Consider the following 11433-nt stretch of genomic DNA (forward strand, 5'->3'; position numbering starts at 1 on the left):
ACAGAGCCACAGAGCCAATACAGGGCAGTGATGGTTTGGAAAACGAAACTGATTGGTGCTAAGGGGTTTTAGACACACAGTAATCACACCTCCTTGATTAGTGACCACAGAGAAAAAGCTCCCAGTACTGTGGTTATCAGGAAACAGACAACCAGAAAGTGTGGAGATCAGAGAAGAATTACAGCAACTTGAGAGCAAAAACGAACAATGAGGACATGAAAACAGCACTGCATTAAGGTAAAGGAAGCTATTAAGATAACAAAAAAAAATCCTTTACAAACCCTTTAATAAAAATGTGCCAGGCTATTATCAACAGTCCAAGTAAAGTAATTTTTTCTTCACAGTAATCATTAAAAAAACAATAAACATATTTAGGGGGGTTCTGAAGTCCCCTTTACCTGGCTACTATTCCAGCCTCTGAAGCAGAGTTTAAATGTGCAAATGAAATCCAAATGTGCAACTCTTCATTTAGATTCCTCCAGCACAATATTTCTAAGCCCTGAGGAAGAGGAACTTCAACCCTCGAAATGTGTTGTATGTTTTTTAAAGTGGTTGTTAAGCCACCACCAGCACTGCCTCCTATTGTAGTATCTCCCTCTGTGTGTGATTTATAAAAGTAAATGCTGCAAATACCTAATTTCACTGCCAAGATTGTGATCACAGGACTGGCCAGATTTCTCCTTTTCTGCTCTGAGAGATGTGGTGGGCGGGGCTGAGGTTCCTCTGCTGATGTCAGTCTGGGAGGAGGAGAGAGCTGGCTGGTCATGTGATCGCAATCTCAGCTCTTAAATTAGGTATTTACTGCATTTATATTTATAAATCAGGGGGAAACTGCAATAGGAGGCAGTGCTGATGGTGTATACAGGTTAGTGTTATGAGAGCAGCAGGAGGGAGGAGGGGCGGCTCACACACAGACCGAGAGGGGAGGTGGAGGAGGACACTGACCACAGTGTCAGGGCTCAGCAGCCATGATATACTGTGGTCAGTTTACAAAGGGGTGGGGAGAAACTGTTAGGATCAGCCAGGTTTTTTAGGTGATACAGGGGGCCAAATGACACAGGACATGCACTGTGTCATATAACATGCTTTAAAGGAGCAAACTTTATCTAAGAGGTCATTAATAGGCCAGTTGCTCTCTTTTCTCTACCAATCTTGAGCCCCCACAGGATTACTTAAAAATAAAACTGCAGAATACATTGAGAATATATGATTTACCAACAGCTGGGGTGTCATAGTAAGTTTAATATAATGCTTAGGACAATGTATTCCAAAACTGAGCAAACCACATGCTCACAACTGGCAGGATGAAGGACATCGATTACAATGGTTTATCTGCTGAATTTTTGTTAAACAGATAACTGAACAGTAAAGTAAATTTGAATAGAAGATATAAATAGACAAAATCATTTCCGAGAAGCTTCGTAGCTGTTGTGGCCTTTGTTTTATGAAGACATATGTATATTTAATATTCTCGTGTTTTAGTGTTTACCTTTTTATGTTTTGTACTCATGTCGTATTATAAAAATGAACAGACCATATAACCTATTGTGCCCCTGTTTGAGATCATGACAGGTCACATTTTGTTTTCCCAACGTTAATGAACCAGACTGTTTAGTAAAAAACACTGAGACATTAAGTAGAACAGTACAAATTCCAACTGTTGAAGAGTTCAGCAGAAACAAAAAAACACCCGTGCTTGAACATGAACATACAGTATAACCTGTGTCAGTTGCTGCCAAAGAAAACTAATATAATGCCCTGAACTTTTGTATTATAAAGCCCCAAAGGAACCAAAAAGCGCACAGTGCTATATACCCCAATAAATAAAGAAACTCAGCGAATTAAAGTTCAGAAACAGGGTATATTTACTAAAACTAGAGATATCAAAATCTGGTGCCGCTGTGCTCTGTCATTTTGTCCAATAACAATGGTGCAACTTCAGATTATATATAATCTCAATGCCTCCACACCATCCCAGTAAGTGGTTCCCCAATATGAATAAATAAATACTATTTGGTGGAACCAACTATTTTAATAATTAGGATGAAATAATTAGAAATAAAGCAATTTACCACTTCAATACTGGTCACTTAAACCCTTCCTGCCCAGACCAATTTTCAGCTTTCAGCGCTGACGCTTTTTGAATGACAATTGTGCGGTCATACAACACTGTACCCAAATTATATTTTTATCATTTTTTTCCCACAAATAGAGCTTTCTTTTGGTGGTATTTGATCATCTCTACGATTTTTATTTTTTGCGCTATAAACAAAAAAACAAACATTTTTGAAAAAAACAATATTTTTTACTTTTTGTTATAATAATATCCCCAATTTTTTTTATATTTTTTTCCTCAGTTTAGGCCGATACGTATTCTTTTACATATTTTTGTTAAAAAGAAAATTGCAAGAAGCGTATATTGATTGGTTTGCGCAAAAGTTATAGCGCCAACAAAATAGGGGATAGAGATTTATGATTTTTTTTTTTGATAGTAATGGCGGCGATCTGCTATATTTTTTTTTTGTCAGGCCTGCGATATTGCGGCGGACATATCGGACACTTTTGACAAATTTTTGGGACCATTCACATTTACACAGTGATTAGTGCTATAAAAATGCACTAATTACTGTATAAATGTGACTGGCAGGGAAGGGGTTAACACTAGGGGGTGAGGAAGGGGTTAAATGTATTCCCTGGGCATGATTCTTACTGTGTGTGGAGGGGACTCACTGGGGGAGGTGACCGATGCTGTGTCCCTATGTACAAGGGACACAGCATCGGTCTCCTCTCTTCCTGACAGGATGTGGAGCTCTGTGTTTTTTTTGGGGGGGCAGGTACCTAGTTTTGACAGGTACCTGCTTCCACTTCTGCTCGGGCCGCCTAGGCGGCTCAAGCGGAAGTTCTCCTCTCCCTCCCTGCAATCTTCAGGGACATGTCACAGGTCCCAGAAGATTGCCTGGCCATTCAGGACAGCACGACTCACGCATACACAGTGCGCACACGGCTGTGAATATGCAAGTTGTCACAGCCAGGTGCCCACACTAATGATGTCGGCACCGGGCAGAGGCGGGGGATATAACTGAGGCTTCGAGCAGCCGCATTGCTGGACCATGGAAAAGGTGAGTGTGTATTTATTGAAAGTCAGCAGGTACACTTTTTGTTACTGCTGGAACTCTGCTTTTAATAGATGAATGTATAATAATGTATAATAATATATGAAGACATTTAAGTGATTGTAATATAAAATATGCTACAGCGCTATTAAAGAATTTAAGCCATGAATAAGTCGCTTGCCTGTGACTTAACACGTAGGGAGGAGCCTGCGATCGAATCCGAGCGCAACGGATCAAATTGAGGAGACTGCATGCTGAGCGGCGTTTCATGCTTTACCAAAGCGGGGATTCGTGAGTGCATATGCTAATGCTCTGGATCGCATTATCCATTTGTTATTGATATTGCGCAATGAGGTTCCCTTTTCTTTTCTTTTCATATACTACCTGCCTGTGAGTGCCTGTTCATCTGATTGCAGCGGTGAAGTGCTGGATCTGCATTTATAGTGAAGGAGGTTTTTTCCTGATTGGGACTTTTGTTTGCTAATCACTGCGCACATGTCTGAGGACTTGTTTTATGTTATATGTATTTAGTATCACATTCACAGTATATGGAGTTGATCCTCCCTGATTATTTTGTTCGTTTATCACCTTTTAAGTTAATATTAGCACATCTATTTATTCATGTATTGTAAAGTCTGTTTTTTTTTTTTATAATAAACATTTTATACTTACCTGTTCTGTGTAGTGGTTTTGCACAGAACAGCCTAGATCCTCCTCTTCTTGGGTGCCTCTTTGCTGCTCCTGGTCCCTCCCTCCTCTTGAGTGCCCCACAGCAAACATCTTGCTATGGAGGCACCTGAGCTGAGGTGCAGCTCTGTGTGTCCATTCTGGATCCCTTGACATTGCTTGACAAAGAGGGGACTCAGGTAGGTATTAGGGGGATGTTGGGGCAGCTGCTGACGCAGGAGGGTTTTTATCTTAATGCATAGAATGCATTAAGGTAAAAAACCCTTCTGCCTTTGCAACTCCCTTAAGATCATTTTCTGCTGTGCCATCTTGTGAGGAGATAAGATGTCTGTCTTTTATTTTGCAAAGCGCTTTGCAAACCGTTGGTGCTACATCCTGTATAATAATAATGTAATGTAGCACATTACATTATTACCGGTGCTAGGTTCAATTTAGAGGGGGTCAGAGAGTTAGGTATCTCTGACCATGTTAATTTGTTCAAATTTAGGCCTCTGTCTCAGCTTTGGCTGTGCTGTGGGCTCATTCTGTGATTCCTGGGGTGCTGATCACACCCCAGGTTGGAAGGTGGCAGCAGTGGAGTCAAGGATTGGGTGCTCTTACCCAGCAGCCTATTAGAGGGAGTTTGCCACGCTGTGCGTGCTGGGGGGTGGGTATTTATGGGACAAACGCCATTGGTCTGGGTCTTCTTCGAGTGTGGCGCCCACCTTCAGGGTAGCCATACCACGGCACCACGGCGAAATAGCCTTCCAGACTGAGGTGTGCGTGCCACGTGGTGTTCCTGGCTCCGGGACCATGTTGGTCCAGAGAATCTGAGCTGTGGCTGGGCCCCAGTGATCGAATGGGTCCCCAAATCTAAAGAAGATCCCAAGGGTTAGTTCCTGATAGAGAAAGCTGTTCGGTGGAAAATCTGCTTGGGGAGTGCCAAGAGAAGCTGGCGATCCAAAAGGGCTTCGACCATCACCGGGGATCGAGGTAACCGGTTACTGAGAGGCTGGACGTCGGTCGCCTATCAGTCGTTAACCTGTTTAACTACCTGAAGGAGATCCAAGTTCCAAGTCTGCCAAGGAGGATTATCTCTGCTGTTTTAAATTATAGGGAGTGTTTTTACTGAAAAAAACGCCAGAAAACACAGAAAAACGCTTATAAGTGCTATTCAAAAATGCGGCTAACAGCATACTTTTAACGCTGCTTTTCCCTGGCAGTAGCACTAGTGGTTTTTAAACATCCTGTATGCATGAGGCCTAAAATGTAGTTGTGCAAGTTTTTTTTTATGTTATTGTGAGAACAGTAAATGTTTAATAAATATCTGTTGATCCTGCTCTTCACTGAGTCCTTCCCTTAATAGGGTGACAACGGCACCCCACCAGCTCCCAATACTGCAGGAGCATTGTCATCCTCCCAGTGGCGTATCTAGGGTCTGGCAGCCATGGAAAGTGCCATGGGCTCCATATGAAGGGGGCGCTGTTGAGTGGCTGGGCAGCAAGGCAGTTACCAGGGTCTGAGGGTCTCTTCTTCCCTCCTCCCGAGCATAGGCAGGATCTCCTTTTCAGCACCTTTGCTAATGGACAATGGCAGCGCTATCCCTGCTGCATCCAGCCACAGCCCTCCCATGTTCTCCCAGGCTCTCCCATTCCATCTGGTCGGATCGGCAGCGCACAAAGAAGAAGGAGGAACATCAGTTTCTCCCGATCCTCTGTGAAAACTGAGGCCTTAAGTGATGAAGATTTCATCACTTCCAGTATTGGTTCTGCATTTACCTGGCCTTGGAGGGCAGAGGAGGGATCAGGAGTCTAATAAACCCCAGATTTCTCCATAAAGAGGATATGTCACTACCCAAGGTATCACAAGGGATGATAAATATCACTATTTTTGTTAGCTGTTTTTTTTTTGTTAAGGTTATCTGAAAGATAGGTTAAAAATGTTTAGACATGGGCGCAGTTTCAGTGCTTGCCATAGGCGCTATTTTCACTAGATACGCCTCTGCATCCTCCTGTGTAAACAAACAGCCGTGCTTTTATCTAGTGCTGTAGTAAACTGCTAGTTTACTGACAGCTGTTCTGACCATTTAACAGCCAGGACTTGGAATTTAGGCCTTAATGATGCTACTGGTAACCTTAAAGTGGACCCCCCCCCCTATTTAAAACCACCAATGCTATTTAAAAGTAACTAGGGAAACGAGTGTACTTACGTCTATCAATGCCTCTTTTTAATATTCTCCCACATTGCCACTGGATGTCTTTTGTTTGCATCTGGGAGCAGCCCGTCCATTAAGGGCACACAGGTGCCACTCCCCCTTTCCGTGGCCGCCCCCTATCCATGAATCCGGCCCCATTCAGGACGCCAGGCACATGGATTTCAATGCGGGTGGGTGTTTTTTTTAAGCCCCCGATTAGAGCCAACAGAACATTTATATTTTGAGACCCATCATCTGACTGGCTGAAAGGACAGGCGATCCTATTGGATGCCTAAGAGGAGGGGAGGAGACGCACGGCCGCTGAGATGGAGGAGATGCCCGATCCTGTTGCTGGTGCCTGATCCCGCTGCCAATGCCCGATCCCACTGCTGATGCCTGCTGGCCGATACCCGTCACCTAGATGGGGGTAAGACAGCGAGCGGGTGGGGGTGGTTGTTTTCTGCCCCCGCCACTGACTGCAATATTTAAAAATACTATCATCTGTGGCCAGATTCTTCTTCCATGTTCTTCTTCATCTCTAATGCACTGGCTATATCACCAGTGCCTCCTGAGACCAGGAAGTGAAATTTAATTACATTTAAGTAAGGATTAGTTTACACTTGCAGTTGGATGGGTGGTAAAAATAGACAACTGAGCTGCATTTTATCTGCAAAGGCAGCTGGACAGGGATGTGGACATGCTGCGGCCACAATGCTTTGCTATTCAACATAAATGATCCTCTCCTGATCTGGCAGGCAGCACCACTACAGAACACAATATATTATAATAAATATGGGCACAATGCAACGGCAAGCCAAAAGCAAACCTGAGGCCTCGTACACACGACCGAGGAACTCGGCGGGCGAAACACATTGTTTTCCTCGTCGAGTTCTTGTTAGGCTTGTCGAGGAACTCGACGAGACAATTTTTCTCCATTCCCGTTGAGGAAAAAGAAGACATGCTCTCTTTTTGGCTCGACGGGATTCGACAGTTTCCTCGCTGAAAAATGTACACACGACCGGTTTCCTCGGCAAAAAAAATCTCCCAAGTTTCTTGATGGATTCTGCAGAGGAAACCGGTCGTGTGTACGAGGCCTCACAGTTCAAACAGGCCTTTTAGCTGTCAAAAAAAAGCAGGCATTTAGAAAGAGGTGGAAAACTGAAATTGGTCCGTCCTGTACAGATTCCCAATGGTTATTGGCCTTAGGAGTAAAGTTTAAAGCGACTTGTAATACAAACCTATGGGAGTTATCCCACAAAATTTCTCTCAGGTGATATATCACCCCCTATAGTTTGCATAAAAAGAATCCCTCCATTTCTCCCTATTTCTGGAGGAATTGCTGGCACATTGTAAATATCTATAATGTTCTGTGGCTATGCAGTAAAGTGACACATTTCTAGATAGATATTTTCCAATTAGCCTCAGATATTATTAATATTCAAATAACTCCCTCACCAGAATTGGCTCTCTTGAATATTAGTATTGAGAACATCCCTCCACCTTTTAAGTACCTTCTTACCCCCATTCTGTTACTGGCTAAACTTACTGTTGCCATAGAAGACAGCGGTCTTACCTATACAGAAGTGGTGTCCGGCTGGAGGCCTTCACCTGTATAGCTGTCTTTCTATAGAAGTCTCGGAGTCTGCTAATTATCATTGCATCTGCTTAAAAGGAACACTAAAATGCAAGTTAGGCTTACCGGTAACTTGTTTTCCAATAGGCTTTCAGGACAGCACCTGAGAGATATCATGGCTCCTCCCCCACAGGAAACACCTCCTCCAATCAAGACTTTACAAACAACTGGAGATTGGAAGGGGAGGCCTCCCTTTAAAGTCTTGATTGGAGGAGGTGTTTCCTGTGGGGGAGGAGCCATGATATCTCTCAGGTGCTGTCCTAAAAGCATATTGGAAAACAAGTTACCGGTAAGCCTAACTTGCATTTTCCCAAAACGGCTTTCAGGACAGCACCTGAGAGGACAGTCGAGACTTACCCCCTTAGGGCAGGACCACAGCCTGTAAGACCTTTCTCCCGAATGCCTGATCATCTGCCGTCATTAGATCAAGTCTATAATGACGGGCAAAGGTAGACAAGTTTGACCAGGTAGCTACTCTGCAGATCTGTTCGGGGGTGGCACCAGCTCTTTCTGCCCAACTTACCGCTGCTGCTCTAGTAGAGTGAGCTCTTAGATTCTCCGGACATTCTTGTCCTGAGACTGAATAAGCATTTGAGATGGCCAACCTGAGCCATCTGGCAATGGTTCCTTTTGAGGCTTGCTTTCCTTTTTTATCACCAGAAAATAAAATAAACAAAGCATCTGAACGTCTATAAATTTTTGTGGTTTCCAAGTAACACAAAACAGCTCTCTTAACATCCAAGGTATGGAATTCTTCTTCCTTTCTTCCTTCTGGATTAGAGCAAAATGAAGGAAGTACTATTTCCTGAGACCGATTCTTGAACGAAGCAACTTTCGGTAAAACATTTGGGTCTGGTTTTAACACAATTCTGTCCGGAAAAATTAAACAAAAAGGTTCTCTGACGGACAAGGCTTGCAGCTCGCTGATCCTTCGAGCTGTAGTAACAGCCACAAAAAAAAAACGTTTTTAATGTTAACTTAAGAGAGGGTAGATTCAAAGGTTCAAAAGGCTCCTTGGTCATGGCCTGTAAGACCACTGGCAAATCCCATGACGGACAATCCTTTACCACTATCGGTCTAGATCTAACCAGGGCTTTAAAGAACCTTCTCACTAAGGGGTCTGCAGAAACTGTCCTTTCCAGAAATACCCCAAGCACGGCTACCTGAACCTTAAGGGTGCTTACCGCTAGACCTTTGTCAGCTCCTTCCTGTAGAAATTCCAAGATAGAGGAAGTTTGTTCTACTAATCTGCCTGAGGCCGAGCACCAAGTATTGAAAGTCTTCCAGACCTTGAAATAGATAGCCCTAGTGACCTGCTTCCTACTGGACAGGAGAGTCGCTATTAATCTGGCCAAAAAAACGTTTTTCCTGAGGAGTTGCTCCTCAGAAGCCAGGCCGTAAGACTTAGTTTTCTTAGGTCTCGGTGAAACAGAGGACCTTGTAGAAGCAGGTCTTGTCTCAGTGGCAGGTGCCAGAACGGTTTGACTTGCATCAGTAGAAGGGCCGAAAACCAAGGCCTTTTGGGCCAAAATGGGGTAACCAGAATCACTGTTGTATTCTCCCTCTGAATCTTTGCTATGACCTGTGGGATGAGCTGGAATGGGGGAAAAGCGTAACAAAGATGGAAACTCCAGCTGTGTGCTAGAGCAGTGTTTCTCAACTCCAGTCCTCAGGGCGCACCAACAGGTCATGTTTTTAGGATTTCCCTCAGATGAAACAGCTGTGGTAATTACAAGGCAGTGAAACTGATAAAATCACCTGTGCAAAATAATGGAAAGCCTGAAAACAAGACCTGTTGGTGCGCCTTGAGGACTGGACTTGAGAAACACTGTGCTAGAGCATCCATCCCCAAAGCTAACCTGCTCCTGTCTAAGGAGAAGAACTGCGAGATCTGTGCATTTCCTTGACTCGCAAATAGATCTATCGCTGGCCGTCCCCACTTTTCTGTTATCAGATTGAACACTTCCGGGTTCAACTGCCATTCTGCTTCCTGGATTAAATTTCTGCTCAGGAAATCTGCTATGCCATTGAGGGTCCCTTTTAGATGGACCGCGGACAAGGATAGAGTATGGGACTCTGCCCACTTTAGGATATTTCCGGCTAAGACCTGAAGCCCCTTGCTTCTGGTGCCCCCTTGTCTGTTGACCGTCGTGGCATTGTCCGATAGGACCTGCAAATGTTGTCCTTCTATTTCTGATGCGAAGGCCCGTAAGGCCAACTCTACCGCCTTTAGTTCTCTCCAATTTGAGGAATTCCTCGCCTCTCCTGCGGACCATGACCCCTGAGTCCAATGACTGTTCATGTGGGCCCCCCACCCCCAGGAGCTGGCATCGGTCGTTATCCTCACTTGGGATGGGAAGGACCACAACAGACCCGCCGACAGTCTTTCCTGGTCTCTCCACCACCAGAGGCTCCTTTTTACTTTGGTGGGAATCTTGACCAGTAAGTCTAGGGACCTCTGATCGCGGTCCCAGACCTTTAGCAGAAAATCCTGCAGCGGCCTGAAGTGGAACCTGGCCCAGGGCACTGCGGGTATAGAGGAAGTCAGGGTTCCTAGAACTGACATAACCCTCCTGATGGAAATTTCCTGACTGCCCTGTAAAAGAGAAACCATCTCTATCACCTTCTTTCGCTTTTCTACTGGGAGAAAAACCTTTTGTTCCACAGAATCTATCTGGAAACCCAAAAACAGAACCTGTTGAGAAGGCACCAGGCTCGATTTTTGGAGATTCAGCATCCATCCTATGGCCTCCAAGTGAGACCGGGCTCTGTCTAGATCTCTCTGAAGATCCTCCCTGGACTGAGCAAAAAACAGCAGATCGTCTACATAAGGGACCACAGAGATCCCCTCTAGACGAAGAGGTGCCAGCGCCTCTGCCATCACTTTTGTAAACACCCTTGGGGATGAGGATAGGCCAAAAGGAAGGGCTCTGAACTGTAAGTGGACTACTTTCTTTCCTTCCCTCAGAGCCAATCTCATGGGAATTCAATGGGAATGTGCAGGTAGGCATCTCGTAAGTCTATCGTTGCCATGAAGCAACCCTGGCTTAGGAGATTTCTCACGGAAAAGATGGAATCCATCCGAAACTTTCTGTACACCACTGACAGGTTTAGTTCCTTTAGGTTCAAGATAAGGCGGTACTTTCCCGATGGTTTTCTTACCAGAAAAACATAAGAATAGAACCCCTGAAAAAATTCAGCTTTTGGAACCGGCACAATTACTTTTTGGTCCATCAGTTCCTGAATCAGGGACTTCATAGCAAGAGCCTTGGCGGGATCCCTTGGAACATTTGTTGCCAGAAATTTCTTCGGGGTTCTTCCCTGAACTCTATCTCGTAACCCTTTAAAAGAAGGTTTAAGATAAACAGATTTGAGGTGCTGCCTCTCCACTGAGGGACAAACTCCTGGAGTCTTCCCCCTACCTGTAGCGGAGAGTCATTGCAGTTTCTCGGGGGCTGAAGGAGGACGGAGGACGGAGGAGCACTCCACCCCTACCGTGTCAGGGCACTGCCCTTTACGGTCACATTTCCCCAGTTGGCTCTGGGTGGAATTGAACCTGGGACCTGTCCATTGTGAGTCCAGCTCTTTGCCTCTGAGCCACTGCTCAAGTATTACATTGCTTGCTGTCCCTTGGAGCCTGGTTCTGAACCCATGTTACTTTGGACCAATCAGTGGCCAGTGCGGCCTATTTAAGCCAGCCCCTTCCCCTTTGCTAATTGCTGGTTCGTTGTCAGCTTTACCCTGTGAGAGAACCTTGGAAACCTGTATACCCAGACCTGCTTGACCCGGATTGGACCTTGATGATTCTCTGCCATCTCCTACACTTG

Source organism: Rana temporaria, chromosome 8 (assembly GCF_905171775.1).
Source record: "Rana temporaria chromosome 8, aRanTem1.1, whole genome shotgun sequence".
Lineage (NCBI taxonomy): Eukaryota > Metazoa > Chordata > Amphibia > Anura > Ranidae > Rana > Rana temporaria.